The sequence below is a fragment of the Eptesicus fuscus genome, chromosome 9 (assembly GCF_027574615.1).
Source record: "Eptesicus fuscus isolate TK198812 chromosome 9, DD_ASM_mEF_20220401, whole genome shotgun sequence".
Lineage (NCBI taxonomy): Eukaryota > Metazoa > Chordata > Mammalia > Chiroptera > Vespertilionidae > Eptesicus > Eptesicus fuscus.
Genome location: NC_072481.1, coordinates 77,872,231 through 77,889,009, shown reverse-complemented (window position 1 = coordinate 77,889,009; position 16,779 = coordinate 77,872,231). Strand labels below are relative to the sequence as shown.

At 42.8% G+C, this 16,779-nt stretch overlaps 1 protein-coding gene across 1 annotated transcript in view; it reads left to right on the top strand.

The window, feature by feature from the left end:
• Nucleotides 1-16,779, top strand: part of RNF144B (ring finger protein 144B) — a 128,639-nt gene that overhangs the window by 9,594 nt on the left and 102,266 nt on the right. The window lies entirely within an intron of this gene.

Below are 16,779 nucleotides of genomic sequence, written 5' to 3'. Positions count from 1 at the left end.
CGGGCTCCCTTTTGGACTGAGAGCCTTTTGAAACAGGCGTTGTTTCATTCATACTTACTTCCCTCCTCCCAGTCCCCAACCCCCCTCTGTCTAGTACAGGTACAGAGGTAACTATTGCTTGGGTTTTAAATAGAACGGATTTAATTAAATCAAATACCTGTATAGAACACAGGTGGCCATGCAGAATATTTGGGGCTCACAGGACTGCTAGCTAAGTCTGTGAGGTGTCTCATTGTATAGCCTTGTGTTTTTTTTATTCCAGGGCCCCAATCTTGGCTTAGCACCAGGCTGCACATCTCATTTGAGGCCGCTCAGGACTGCAGTTGTTAATGCAGATGAACCATGTGGTGTGATTCAGCTGCCAACAGATGTCAGGTTTCCCGAGGTTTTACACGCGGATTGGCTGTTCTTTGGGATATGAACAGCCATGTGGTTCAGCCTACTGGAATGAAGGCAAGATTGCCAAGGTGACAGTAGGGAATACAGACTTAGATACAAGTTTAGGAATTGTGCTCAGGTGTCATGGCTTTCCTGGTGAGACTGTTTGAGATTTTAACCTGTCAATCGGGGTATCTCTTTATTTGTAGCCTCTCTTGAGGCACAGGTTTACTTTTGTGTCCTTCAGTCTCCCTTTTTTTAAGAAAATCGGAATAAGTTATTCCATGTATGGTGGCAGTCAAAAATAACACTGACAGTTGCATCTTGAAATATGAAAAAATATCTATGTTTGAGCCATTCTTATATATAAAATTTTTATGTAATGGCCACATCTGTTACATAGATTGCAGTTGAAGTATAGATTCTTCTCAAGTACTTTGGTATTCTTGAGAGGGTGGGATAGTTTAAATATATGTTCTTCTACCTGTTATAATTTTTTACTCTCCATTCAGTGAGCCTATATTTCCTATTTTATTCAAGAATTGACTTAAAATGCCTTTCTTCCTGGCCATGACCCAAGTGGCCTGTCATGGGTGAACCCAATGAAAACAAAAGCAGTAAGTGTTGGCCTGCTTTTTAATATCACCGTGGGATGACAATTCTAAACAAATGTCAATGATAAAATACTCTTCCCTGAAAAAACTCCTTTGTTGGCCTAAGTTCTAAGTCCTGCTGTGGTTACTGTTGAGTTTTTGTAATATATATGTAAGCTATAAATTAGCACATTTGTGTTACTTATACACATTGTTTCTATATGGAAGTTAATTTGGAGAATCACTTAAACTGAGCTATATACTAGTACATTCACTTTTTAAAAAAATAAATCTTTATTGTTCAGATTATTACAGTTGTTCCTCTTTTTTTCCCCCCATAGCTCCCCTCCACCCAGTTCCCACCCCACCCCCTGCCCTTACCCCCCGCCACTGTCCTCCTCCATAGGTGTACGATTTTGGTCCAGTCTCTTCCCGCACTCCCCACAACCCCTTCCCCCTGAGAATTGTCAGTCCACTCCCTTTCTATGTCCCTGATTCTATTATATTCACCAGTTTATTCTGTTCATCAGATTATTTATTCACTTGCTTTTTAGATTCACTTGTTGATAGATGTGTATTTGTTGTCACTTTGTTGTTCATAATTTTTATCTTTACCTTTTTCTTCTTCTTCCTTTTCTTAAAGAATACCTTTCAGCATTTCATATAATACTGGTTTGGCAGTGATGAACTCCTTTAGCTTTTTCTTATCTGTGAAGCTCTTTATCTGCCCTTCAATTCTAAATGATAGCTTTGCTGGGTAGAGTAATCTTGGTTGTAGGTTCTTGCTATTCATCAATTTGAATATTTCTTGCCACTCCCTTATGGCCTGCATAGTTTCTGTTGAGAAATCAGCTGACAGTTGTATGGGTACTCCCTTGTAGGTAACTAACTGTTTTTCTCTTGCTGCTTGTAATATTCTCTCTTTGTCTTTTGCTCTTGGCATTTTAATTACGATGTGTCTTGGTGTGGTCCTCTTTGGATTCCTCTTGTTTGGAATTCTCTGTGCTTCCTGGACTTGTAGGTCTATTTCTTTCACCAGGTAGGGGAAGTTTTCTGTCATTATTTCTTCAAATTGGTTTTCAATATCTTGCTCTCTCTCTTCTTCTGGCACCCCTATAATTCAGATGTTGTCCCAGAGGCTCCTTACACAATCTTCATATTTTTGGGTTCCTTTTTCTTTTTGCTTTTCCGGTTAGGTGTTTTTTGCTTCTTTGTATTTCAAATCTTTGACTTGATTCTTGCGATCCTCTAGTCTGCTGTTGGATCTCTGTATATTATTCTTTATTTCAGTCAGTGTATGCTTAATTTCTAGTTGGTCCTTTTTCATATCCTCGAGGATCTCACTATATTTCTCGGAGGTTTCTAGAAGATTTTTGAGTAACCTTATAACCGTGATTTTAAACTCTATATCCAGTAGTTTGCTTTTCTCTATTTCTTTCATTTGTGACCTGTTTCTTTGTCTCTGCATTTTGGCTGCTTCCTTGTGTTGATAGAGTGGCTTTGTGTGCTAGGTGTCCTATATGGCCCAGTGGCTCAGCCTCCCCAGTTACCTGAGGTGGACACTCTTGGTGCACCCCTTTGTGGGCTGTGTGCACAGTCTTGTTGTAGTTGAGCCTTGATTGCTGTTGGTATCACTGGGAGGAATTGACCTCCAGGCTAATTGGCTGTGAGGACCAGTTGTGTCTACATTGGGAGAACTTCTGTGCTGGAGACACCCTTATGGGGCAGGACTTGCTTCAGTGGGGCTTTGGTGCTCACTGAGTCTGCCCCCTGAGTGTGTCTCTTATGGATGTGACGAGTTGTAATCTGGATGGTTTCACTCTGACCACTGGGTACACTAGCTCTTGGATCTCCAAGGAGGTGCAACGTCAGCCACTGCCTGAGGCCACCCAGCAGGAGCTACAGAGAGATCTGCGGATTCCTCCTCTTTGTTTGGGGTTTGGAGGTGCCTAGATGAGGCCCAGCTGTGAAGCAATGCAAGCTGCTGTGGAGCCTTGGGCCTTCTTTTGGAAGCTTTGGGGCTCTCTGACCCAGCTGCAGTTTGTTAGGTTTTAGATTGCAAAGGGCCAGGCCATTCATATGCAAAAGCATTTGCATACAGCTTGGGTGGGGCGGGGTCTCAGGGAATCACCAGGGCAGAGCAAACAGCAATGGCTGCCTGTCAGCCCTGCCCTGAAGAGGCCCCTGGGTCTCTGTGTCCCACGGCACCATGCAGGAACAATGATCACTGCAAGCACCTCTGAGAGAAAGCCGCCCTCACGTTCCGGCCTGATGCCAGACAGTCCAGTTTCTCTCCGTATGAGTCTGGGTCCCCAGAGTCTCACCCGGAACTGTAGTTCAGAGCAGTTGGGAGCTTGTATCTCCCTCCTGATTGAAAAAGACAACAGTGTACCCAGTTGCCAGCCCCTTTTGCATGCGCCTTCATACCTCCACACTTCCACACCTCCACACCTCCTACCGGACTCAATGTGCTTTTCTCTTTCCTTCTAGTTGTAGAATTTCCACTCAGCCAGCCTCCTGTGGTTCTGGATGATATTTGTTTTGTCTTTTAGTTGTAGTTTTTTGATATGGTTGTGTGTGGCAGCAAGTTCAGGTGTTTACCTATGTCACCATCTTGGTTGTCTCCAGTACATTCACTTTTAACAAATTTATTGGGGTGTCATATAAATTTTTTTGGGGTGTCTTATAAATTTATTGGGGTGTCATAAGCATTTTTTTTCTCACGATATCTGAGGCTCAGCATCTGGGAGTAGCTTTAGGACCACAGTTCTGGCTCAGCCTCTGATGAGGCTGCAGCCTCAGTCATTTGAAGGCTGTTGGTTGGAGGCCTCAGTTCCTAGCAATGTGGGCCTCTCCTCAGGGCTAATCATCATGGTGTCTGGCTTTCCCCCTATGAGTGATCCACACACATTCATGTTGAGAGTCAGTTCCTAGAGGTTCAGAATTGTTTGAGCTCACTTTAGGTGTAGTTTGAGTCTCTGACCCCCATGGAACTGTACATTTCTGTATTCAAATTGTAGATTTGAAGTAAACAATGAGCACAGTGATTGTTTAGATGAAGAAATCTACTTCCTTCAATTCTGACCATGGAGTTTTTTGTGTGTTTAAAATTTGTGACCATATGGAGTTTTTTGATGTTTAAAATTTGAAACAGTGCAACAGAATGAAAATTGCAAGGGGTACAATTTTTATTTGTACGTATAAGTTGTAGTTTACATATGACATTTTATTGAATTTGGATAACATCATTAAAATTTATTTTTTCTTTTTAAATTATTGTTTGTTTTAAAACTAAAGAAGGAACAAGAAAGTACAATATTACATCAGTATGATTTAGTTGTTATCATAAATAGTAACTTTTTCAGATAGTTCCTTTTTATTGAAATTAGCTTATTCAGTTATTGTAATAGGCCAATATATAAATTTTTCTCTCTTTATCCCCAAAGTACATTAAAGTAATTAAAGGGTATTGGTCCATTACTTTTCTCCCTTTTTAAAAAATTGAATTTATTTGGGTGACATTGGTTAATAAAATTATATAGGTTCCAGGTGTACAATTCTATAATACATCATCTGTATGTTGTATAGTGTGTTCACCACCCCAAGTTTTCCCTATTTTGAATGGTAATCTTTCTTTTCATTTTTATCCTTTATCTTTTTTTGTTGTTGGCATGATTACATAATTAAGTAAAATAAAAGCATCTCTGCTTATTCTTCTTTTCTGCTCATTGTTATTATTTGTTCCCTTTTATATTTATAACCAAAAATAGTTTTGTCATAAAGAGAAGGGTGGTAGATAATTTATTCCAGGTCATATTTGCTAGGTATGTCATTAATTCCAGAATAATTTCCATTTAAACTTTATCATCTCCAATAATGCCCCTTGTACTCCATACTTAGTCAAATAAGCATACACAGCTTTCGTAACAACATGTTCCTGAAAAACTTGTATGCAGTTAGAATATTTGGAAAACAGAGATATTTAAAATATATTCTTTAGAACATAATACAAGTTACCTGTTTTCTTTTTAGCATGCTGATAACCCAATTGCCTCCCCCTCTTTTTCTCTTAAAAGAGAAGCATAAAGTACCCATCCTATATAATAAAAGTCTAATATGCTAAGTGTCCGGTTGACCGGTTGGCCATTCAACCAATCAAAGTGTAATATGCTAATGATATTCTAAGGCTGCTCAACCGCTTGCTATGATGTGCACTCACGACCAAGGGGCAGACTCTCCTACCCAACTGGTAGGTTAGCTTGCTGCTGAAGTCTGGCAGATCAGGACTGAGTGAGATAGGCTGGACACACCTTGGAGCCCTCCCCCGGTCCCTCCCTGGCTGGCCAACCTCCCGCATCCTTCCCCAGCCCTGATCGTGCACTGGTGGGGTTCCTCAGCCTGGCCTGTGCCCTCTTGCAATCTGGGACCCCTCAGGGGATGTCAGAGAGCTGGTTTCAGCCCAATCCCGCAGGCTAGGCCAAGGGACCCCACTGGTGCACAAATTCATGCACTGGGCCTCTAGTAAAGGTATATTCTGTGTTCTGAACAAAGAACATTAGCTGCTTGATGCTTCTTCCACCCACGCCACTTCTTGCTCTGATTAAGAGAGACATGGCTCATTTCAGCCCTGAAACAACTTTATTTCAGCCTCCAGGGCCTCCCTTGTCTTACAGACTGTGTTTCTTGTAACTCTGACATCACAGGCCAACTTCCTTACCCAGCTAGAATAAAAAATGCCAAAAGTCCCCTGCCAAAGACAGTTAATGAACCATTCAAGCTAAAGATGAAGACATTTCTGAGTTCCCGATGCAGCCTGGGGATGTGGTAAATGGAAATCATATCTGGGAACAGGCATATACTGTGTGCTTGAATATGTTAGTTAAGTGAATGAGCTCCTCACACAAGGTTAACAATCAACATTTCTGAATGCCCCTTGCTGTTCTTAAGGAGTAGCAGCAAGTTCTTTTAGTTTTTTCATAGCCACAGGTCTAGATATATTCATTTGTGAGTTTTCAGAAGAGCTCTTTTAATATATTTTATTGATTTTTTACAGAGAGGAAGAGAGAGGGATAGAGAGCTAGAAACATCGATGAGAGAGAAACATCGATCAGCTGCCTCCTGCATACCCCCCACCGGGGATGTGCCCGCAACCAAGGCACATGCCCTTGACCGGAATCGAACCTGGGACCCTTGAGTCTGCAGGCCGACACTCTATCCACTGAGCCACACCGGTTTTGGCAGAAGAGCTCTTTTAATAGAATGGTTTGGGCCAAACTTCTCTGTAATTCATTTTATTAGTTCAGAATATGAAAAATATACCTATAATGGGGTGGCTTGCCCTCTGGATATCGCTATTATACTGTCAGTGGCCAGCCAGCAGCCCCTCTGCACTCACCAGCCCTTAATTCTCTCCACTTTGTTTCTTTGTTTGACACAGGTGAACCCTTCCCATGCTTTGGCCTCTTCCCACGGACTCTACTTTTTTTTTTTTTTTTTTTAATATATTTTATTGATTTTTTACAGAGAGGAAGAGAGAGGGATAGAGAGCCAGAAACATCGATCAGCTGCCTCTTGCACACCTCCTACTGGGGATGTGCCCGCAACCAAGGTACATGCCTTGACCGGAATCGAACCCTGGACCCTTGAGTTCGCAGGCCGACGCTCTATCCACTGAGCCAAACCGGTTTCAGCCGGACTCTACTTTTTGTTGGATGACAGTAATTGTTAATCATATATGCTTGTCCACCAGCCAAAGAGGATGTCACTCTCTCAGATAAAACAAAGACATATCCTGAAGACAGTTAAAGAGAGCAAACAATGGTGTGAATCGCAGGCTAGTTGGGGAAGGTCACATGGTATTTCTGGAGAAGGAATTCTGACTTCCGCATTAGAATAATGATAAATCCTGGCTCCTTAATCTACTAGCTAGGTGAACTTGGGCAAATGACTGACCTCTATGGGACTTTGTTTTCCCATCTCAAAAACAGGGGTCATTCCAATTGGCAGGACTGTTAATTTGGATTAGATGGAATAACACATGGTAGTAATGCTTAGCACATAGTGGGCTCCATTAGTTGGCAGGTGTAATTGTGATACTTAGACCATTCTCGGCTTCTCTGAAGCCTCATTCTTACGTGTGAGTTTCTGCCTGGATAGCTGATACAAAGCACAGGTTTTCCTTAGAGTTAATAGGAAAAGTCTTTCGATTGAAAATGGTACCCAGACATTTGGAAATGATTAGTCAGGATGGTAGTTTTATTATTTGCTTTGTGTAGTTGTTTTATTAATCTTAAATCATCTCCCTTTGAATTTATTGGCGTCTCTTCCAGTAGATGTGATGCTGATCCCTGAATAATTGGAAGGTTAAAGGGATGATGCATTCAGCTGTAGGCAGGAGCATCTCTCTGAAAGAGGGCCAAAGTTTGCCTCATGAATACGGGGGTGATTTTATGTATGGTTATAATAATGGTAAGGAAATATTTTGGATGAGTCTCTGCTGTTTACATATATAGGTCTTCTGATTACCCCAAGACAGGCAGACAATTATAGCTTGAATATAGGTTAAAATGATAAGTCTCAGGATTTTCAACTTGAGAGGGAGAAAAAGGCTATTACTTTCCCTTATATGCAAAACCCCAATTGAAATATTAAGGCGCTTTAATAGCCTTTGATAAAAAAAAAAAAAACCACAACCCAAGACAGTGATCTGGACTATTTATTAATCCAATGTGTTTAATTTCTTTGGGCTAAGGACAAAATTTATTTTTTCCTTAAAAAAGTAATTTCCACATTAAATGAAACACTTAGACTCTGGTGTCTATTTTTGATGAATGAATACGAGAGCTGGGAAAACCCCTTAGTTTGCCTTATGCGTCTGTTCCTTTCTTATAAAAGAAAGGGATTTGGACCAGGCCTCTGATTTGCTCTGTCCTGTGTGCTTGGATTTGTAATGCAAATCCTAATGATTGAATGACTGTTGAACACCTGTCAGTCACTCCTGTCAATTACTCCATACCCTTTAAGTGAAGGTTCACTGGCCTCTAGAAGATTGTTGCTTAAACTTATAAATGGGAAGAAAAGGCAGCAGGAGAATTTTGATTTTGCACTCATTCTCTCCACCCCCACCCCCTCTTACCAACCAGCAAGTCACTACTGCTTCTTGGAAGTTAAATAAATGCTTGTTTTCAGTTGAATTTTTCTGGGTGGCTTCTCAGAGTTGTGCTTTGCTCTAATGGAATGTGCTGTTAAAAACTTTCCTTTCTCTCTGAAAATTCTTAGACTGTGTCTACTGGCAGCCAAACCACACTGTTTTCTGTAGGTTTGTTACTAATTTGCCTCACAAAGCTTAAAAATGTAAAGCTCAAGTAAACTGGCATTCATTTAAAAAAAAATATTTTTATTGATTTCAGAGTGGAAGAGCGAGGGAGAGATAGAAACATCAATGATAAGAGAGAATAATTGATTGGCTGTCTCCTGCACAACCCACACTGGGGATTGAGCTCACTACCCAGGCATATGCCCTGCCTGGGAATCGAACCATGACCTGCTGGTTCATAGGTCGATGCTCAACCACTGAGCCACACTAGTCAGGCCTGGCATTCATTTTTTAAGTGACCTTTTGAGTTTATACTTTATAACAAATTTGACTTTCTCTTCTAATCTTTAAATTTCACTGTATTTTTACTAGATTTTGTGGTGGTAACTTTGAGAGAAACATTTATGTTAGTCCTTCCAAGAGCTTACAATTAGTTAGCATATAATTACATTTTACCAGTTTACCAAGTGCATCACTCATTCTTAAATCAATGTAAGTCTCACAACATGTTTATAAAGTTCAGCAAGTTATAATTATCAACTGTTTATGCAGGCGTCCTCAAACTATGGCCCGTGGGCCACATGCGCGTGTTTTTGCCGTTTTGTTTTTTTACTTCAAAATAAGATATGTGCAGTGTGCATAGGAATTTGTTCATAGTTTTTTTTTTTTAAACTATAGTCCGGCCCTCCAACGGTCTGAGGGACAGTGAACTGGCCCCTTGTTTAAAAAGTTTGAGGACCCCTGGTTTATAGGGTAGGAAACTGAGGTATAGGAAGGTTAAATAGTTCGCTGGGGCCCTAGCCGGTTTGGCTCAGTGGATAGAGCATCAGCCTGCAGACTGAAGGGTCCTGGGTTTGATTCTGGTCAGGGGCATATGCCCAGGTTATGGCTCAATCCCCAGTAGGGGGTGTGCAGGAGGCAGCCAATCAATGATTCTCTCATCATCGATGTTTCTTTCTCTCTCTTCTCTTCCTTCCTCTCTGAAATCAATTAATTATATATATTTATATATTTATATATATATATATATATAAACTCATTGGGTATGATGACAGGGAAACCCACAGTCTGAATTCAACTTCCATTGTCTTTCTACTTCACCAGCTCAGGTCAAATGAGCAAGCCTGCTGTAACACACCCCTTCTTGCAATTGAAAACATTTTCAGAAGAGGAACGTCAAAGAACGAGTTCGTAAAGGTTGACTTTTACTTACTGTGACACTTTAACAAATGGATTTTCTCTCTTCCTGAAAATACTATATAGGTCACTCCACATTCTTTCCTAAAGCAGGCCCTGTGAAATAAATAGGATACATATTAAATTAAAAATTTTAAAATGTCAATTTAGGATTTCATAGGCCACAGTCAATTCACTTGTTCAACAATTAAATGAGGGCCCACTCTACTCGGGGCAGGGACACAGCAGTGAACGGAAGAGACAAACGTTCTGGAGCTCGTGGAGCTAGCCCTCTAAGGGACCGGGGTAAGTAGACAGATCCTACAAGTAAACAAGTAACAACCTCGTGTGCTACCAGATGGGAATATCTGCTACGGAGAAAGAGAAAGGACTGCGGGCTTTTAGAGTGTGCTTGAAAAGATGACATGTAAGCATAGACCCAAAGGAGGTAGGTGAAGGAGGAGCCTTTGGATGAATCGGGGAGGAAGGCTCCTGACAGGGGAAACAGCAAGTGCAAAGGCCCTGAGTTGGGCACACTCCTGGCACAGTCAAGGAAATTTTTATAAGTGTGGAAAAGAACTAATGTGACGATTATATTAGAAATTTCAGCATATATTAAACGGACACCTGGATGGGTAGGCTTTTGTGTCATAATAATCTATACCAGTGGTCGGCAAACCACGGCTCACGAGCCACATGCAGCTCTTTGGCCCCTTGAGTGTTCTAACGCCACTTCTTCAAAATAGACACGCCCAGGCCAAAAACCAACTTCTGCACATGGGCCACGAAGTTTCAATCGCACTGTACTTGCGTGCCCGCACGTGGTATTTTTATGGAAGAGCCACACTCAAGGGGCCAAAGAGCCGCATGTGGCTTGCGAGCCGTGGTTTGCTGACCACTGATCTATACTAATAATAGAGGGATATGCAAATTGTCCAGGACGCCGTCACAGTAACGACTGAACAGCAGGCTGAGAGGGGCGACCAGGCCAGCAGGGGGGTTAGTGAGAGATGACTAAATAGCAGGCTGCGTGGGGTGACCAGGCCGGCAGGGGGTGCAGTTGGGAGTGACCAGGTTGGCAGGGGAGGCAGTTAGGGGCAATCAGGCAGGCAGGCAGGTGAGCAGTTAGGAGCCAGTGGTCCTGGATTGTGAGAGGGATGTCCGACTGCCGGTTTAGGCCTGATCCCCGGCAGTCGGACATCCCCCGAGGGGTCCTGGATTGGAAAGGGTGCAGGCTGGGCTGAGTTGAAACCCCGCCCCTCCCATGCATGAATTTTGTGCACTGGGCCTCTAGTATTTTGTAATGCTTTTAGTGCTAAATAGTGGAAATGACAACCCCCCTAACTCTTTACATAAAAATTAGCATTGTTGTTGATTTTGTCAACTCTTATAGCAATTCAGTTTTTGAGAAACTTTTCTTTAGTATATTATTTTCCTGAATAGGGAATATATTCATAAAATATAAAATTCAAGGAATACATAGGGTGTATTAAGTTAAAAGAGTCCCTTCTGTACCACAGAAAACTAGTTATCCTAGAAGGCAAGGATATTATCACTTTTTTTCCCCCTGTGCCTAGAGATAATCTAGGCCCATAGATGCAAATATAGCACAGAGGTTGGGGGCACTAGCTTTGGAGTCAGACTACCTGCATTTCAGTCTTGGTTTTGGTACTTGTGACCTGTATGACCTTTAGGCAAGTAGCCAAATGTCTAAATGCCTTTATTTCTTCATCTGAAGAATGGAGGGAATAATCATAGGCTTGTTCTGAGGACTAAATGAGATTTTATATATATATATATATATATATATATATATATATATATATATATATAAATTTAGTGCAGTTTCTTGCAAATAAGTTCTCTATTAATGTTAGCTATTATCACCATATTAGATCTCATAGGAAGCTTTTAAGGTAATCCCATTATACAGATGAGGAAAATGAGTCTTAGAAAGGTCAAAACATTTCCTAGGAAACCACAGTTAGTATGTGAAGTTACAGTGATGCTCAAAAAGAATTCTAATACCACATTCTGGGGGTTACTAGATGAGTGTCATTGAGATAGATCTCCTATGTTTTTGTTTTTTTAAAAAAATATATTTCTTTATTGATTTCAGAGAGGAAGGGAGAGGGATAGAGAGATAGAAACATCAGTGATGCAAGAGAATCATTGATTGGCTGCCTCCTGCATGCCCCCTATTGGGGATCGAGCCCACAACCCGGGCATGTGCCCTTGGCCAGAATCGAACCTGGGACCCTTTAGTCTGCAGGCCCACGCTCTATCCACTGAGCCAAACCGGCTAGGGCTGTGTGTTTTTTTTTTTTGTGTGTGTTTTTTTAATATATTTTTTAATTGATTTCAGAGAGGAAGGGAGATGTAGAAACATCAATGATGAGAGAGAATCATTGATCAGCTGCCTCCTGCACACCCCACACTAGGGATCGAGCCGGCAACCCAGGAATGTGTGCTGACCGGGAATTTGAACTGTGACCTCCTGATTCATAGGTCAGTGCTCAACCACTGAGCCACACCAGCTGGGCCTATTTGTCTTCCTTTCAATCAAATAAGGTGTGTAAGTGCCAGATGAATGTAAATATAGAAGAATCTGTAGGTGTTGCTTGAGAACCTGATCAAACTCAATTCTTTTATTTTTTATGGTTTTAGCCAAGTATATTTAATAAATGCACATAATTTTGTTTTCTTTTTACCTTAGGCAACTCCAATTCTTCTAACCAATGTTTATGAAGCATTTGTTATGTTCCATGTAGTATATTAGACTCAGTGGGTGAAAAACTAGACAAAGTCCCTGCCTGTGACGGTTACAGTTAAGTGAGAGACATAGACAAGATCTGCAAAGTACCGAGTGCTATTTGCTCTTATAGGGATTTGTCGAATTTGGGGAAAGGTTGATTTCCTTAATACAATAGGTGTTTTCAAAAACATTTTTTAGAGGTTTGTTGCTCATGGACATACATCAAATAATTCTTAGAAACAATAGGCTTGTTTTTGATTTGGTATGCCTGGGAAGGTGCTGTGCATTTGGTGGTATTGCTTGCTTTCAAGGTTCAGAGGGCTGCAAGCAGGTATTGCATTGTTTGCCACCAGAGAAGTCATTATCGGTGTAGCACATCAAGGAGATTATGACTTTATAATGTACAAAGGGAAAACAATAGCTATGGGTTTAAATGGAATGTATTAAAGGTGGGAAATGTGAGTACAGTCTGCCTTGGAGCAATGTTAAATTATAAATGCTGTCAGCTATTATATCTTGGATGGAAGAAGTGAAAAACCTCGACCTATTCATTCTGGTTGGCCTGATTTATGTGGTCTACTCAGCCCTAGATGCCCACGGGGAACAAAACACATAGTTGAAGATTTTAAAAATAATAAACTCTTCAATCAGCTATAATCAGACTTTTTTTTTTTTTTTTTGGTAATGCTTGTTTTGTCAAATTTGCTGATAAATCATGGCAGGAGCACAATAAAGGAAGTATAGAATGATTTTAAGTATTTACTTAGTCTTATTATTTACTAGAGGCCCGGTGCACAAAATTTGTGCATGGGGGCGAGGGGGGGGGGGTCCCCTCAGCCCAGCCTGCACCCTCATCAGTCCTGGGGATCGGGCCTAAACTGGCAGTCAGACATCCTTCTCACAATCCTGGACCGCTGGTTCCTAATCGCTCACCTGCCTGCCTGCCTGGTAGCCCCTAACTGCCCTCCCCTGCCAGCCTGGTCATCCCTAACTGCCCCCTGCTGCTGGCCAGGTTGTCCCCAACTCCTCCCCCCCCCCCCTGCTGGCCTGATTGCCCCCAACTGCCCCCACCCCCACTGGCCTAGTTGCCCCTCACTGCTCCCCCTGCCAGCCTGGTCATGCCTAACTGCCCTCCCCCCACCGGCCTGGTTGCCTCTTACTGCCCTCCTGCCGGCCTGTTCACCCCCAACTGCCCCTCCTGCTGGCCTGGTTGCCCCCAACTGTCCCCCCCCCCCTTGCTGGCCTGGTTGCCCCACGCAGCCTGCTTGTTCAGTCGTTTGGTCGTCCCTCACTAACCCCCCTGCTGGCCTGGTTGTAGGCAGCCATCTTGTGAGGGCGTGAGGGCTAATTTGCATATTACCTCTTTATTATACAGGATTGCCTTCAGGGAAAATCATTGCATGTGTTTCCTTTTGTGCATTGACCCTTCTTTTAGACTTTATTACACTTTGCCTCCTTATCTACTCTCCTCACTCCTGTGATCCTGCAGCTCTCACATACCTAACTCACCTGTTCTTGGTCTTGTGTGGGAACACATCTCTCATAGAAATCCTCGCTTTCCCACCCTGCTTCAGTTAAGAGTGGGATTCACTTGCATAATTTTTCCTGCCTTTCAGTTCCAGTGAATGCCTTTGGGCATAGAGCAGCCCGCAGTCCACATGGGAAGACTGAATAGCTCATATTCTGGGATCAGCACTGTTAATCCTGGACGGTTATGCTGTTGGGGCAGGTTCTTTGCCAGCAAGTCTAGACCTCCCCTTTCAACCTCTCTGTCTGTGTATCTTAGTCCCTGGTTTCTCTTCGACCCTTTCCTCAGCTGGTCAGCATAGAACTTCCATGTTATTAAGGCTTACTGTGCCCTGTGACCTGGCAAATAGCAGTAGACCTCTGGTACCCGGGAGGCAAGGCGCATTTCCTCGTGGCTCTTCTTAGACGGATGCTCTGAACAGTTCGAGATGGGGAAAAGGTGATGCTTAGCAGCCAGTCCCCATTGCTTCTCCCCAAAACACAGGCAGTCTCTCTTGGCCATTTGCCAAATGCTTAAGGTCCTTGGAATGCAAGGCATTGGATTTGCAACCCACTTCTCCCTTCTTACCACTGTTCAGGGAAAAGCCTAGGGCAGGACAAAAGGAGTGGCTTTGTTTTTCTGCAGAAGTGGGAGATGTTGGCTTGTCTTTAAAGGTAGTGTCACATCATGTCACTCCTCAGAGGGGGTGGGCCTCTGCCATTTGTCCTGACGTGTTAAGATTTGCCCTGAGAAGCACTATGTCTGAATCAAACTCCTGTCTCTTCCTGAGACCTCGGGGAGCCCAGGCCTTTTTCTGAGTTAAGATCTCCATGGCTCCCCCTCCTTCAAAAATCCTTCCACAGCCAGCCCCAGGCACTCTCCACTCCGCCTCCTTTCTCCCCAACACGCATCCCCATAACTGGCTCTTCAGCATCCAGCCTGCCAAATCCGCTTGGAAGGTTTCTTTGGCTAATTTATTTTATTTTATTTTCCACAATGCTCTACCACTGTTAACTCTTTTCATCACTGAGGAAGGCAGTATAGCGTGTCCATGACAATTTGGATTATATCTGATTTTGGATTAGATGAAATCATACACATAAAGCCCCCAGCCTAGCACTTGGTAACATGGTAGGGATACAATAAACATTAGCTTCCTTGATCCTTGCTGTATTCCTTTTCTGGCGGCGAGCAATGTGTAGGCAGGCTCTTCAACTTACGTTTGGTGAGCACCACTATCGTGTGATTGGTCCCACTGTTAGGGTCCAAATTCATCATCTCAGTGACTATGGCTAATAGGCAATTTGCTTAACCTCTGTGCCTCTGCTTCTTTATCGATGGAGTTAGCAATAAGAGTCTTTATTCATAACGTGGCTGTGAACATTAAATTAGGTATTACATTAGGTACCGGTAAAGACCATGTGCCTGGTACATAATGCATGGAATGGGGGCTCCAAAACTGGAGTGAAAAGGTCATGGGAGGAGCCTTGCTGGGGATGAGAGTTTCTGACTCAGTGAGACAGACACATCTCTCAAATGCCATTGTAAGAATCACCAGGGGCACTTGTTAGACCAGTGATGGCGAACCTCTGACACGCGTGTCAGTGCCATTTTTGATGACACGAGGCCGCTGAGGTGGCCGCATGCCGAGGATGAAACATTTATGTTATTTAAACTATAAATATTGCGAAATAATGTTTTTTTCCTCAAAGAGACACACTACCCGAGTTATGCTCAGTTTTTTGGCGAACTTTGACACACCAAGCTCAAAAGGTTGCCCATCACTGGGTTAGACACACAAACTCTAAAACCTTGCCCCAGGCAGAACTACCGAACAGAATCAGGGAGGACCTTAGAGATGGCTAACAACCCAGACAAATAGTACCACCTGGAAACACGAAACACTCCATCACTCAGGAAACTTGAAGAAACACTGCGGCCCTGGCTGCATGCACTGGATGTTCTGACTTGATTGTTTTAAGATCTTGGTGTACGGGCATGAGGACTCTTTATTTTTTAATGCTTCTCACGGAAATGTAATGTGAGCTGAAGTTGAAATCCATTAAAATAGAATCAGAATTAAGTCAGTATTTCTCAGAATCAGTTGGGGTCTGTGTTAAAAATGCAGAGTAATAAGTCCCAGCCCCAGCCTGCTGAATCCCACTATCTGGTAGTAGGGGGTGGAGTGTGTGTTAGGGGAGTGAGACCCTGGAATGTGCATTCTAAATAGACTCTTCCAGGTGATTCTTCTGTATGATAGACTTTTTAAAAAAAAATTATTGATTTCAGAGAGGAAGGAAGAGGGAGAGAGAAACATCAATGATGAGAAACATTGATCAGCTGCCTCCTCCACGCCCTCTACTGGGGATCGAGCCCACAACCTCGGCATGTGCCCTTGACCAGAACTGAACCTGGGACCCTTCAATCCACAGGCTGGCGCTCTACCCACTGAGCCAAACCAGCTAGGGCTGCATGCTAGACTTTGAGAACTATCCATTGAACCACGTTCTCCCTTAGTGGGCATGTGTGAAAGTAGCTGAGTGAATGAAACAAAATCATGATTTCCTTTCCTGCTCAACCAGTCTGTTAGAAACATGCTTATTCATGTGCTGTTTGTAAATGCATCACTCGCTCTCGTTTGATGGGTATAGGGTTTCTAGACCGTGGTCTAATTTTTAATATGGTTTGATTTGACCCAGAAGAATTTTCTGGGAGTTATTTTGGGGTTTTTGCACAGCCACGTGAACAGAACCGATCAGATGATGAAACCAGGGAAATGTGCTGTAGAACTAAATTGACTGGTTGAGCAGGTTTTGTAGTTCAGCATAGGGTGCCTGTGTTCTCAGGGCTGTTACAACAAAGGTTTGAAAAAGGTGAAACTGACTAGAAGGAGAAAACAGACGTTACAGGAGTAAGTGTTTACGTAGCCATTCTGAAGACAGACCGCATGCTGCTCTTTTCCAATGGCCCCTTTGCATCAGGGCTTAGCCCTGTCTGCTTTTGCTCACCACTGCATCCCCACGCCTAACACGTGTTTGGCACTCAGTTGGGGCTC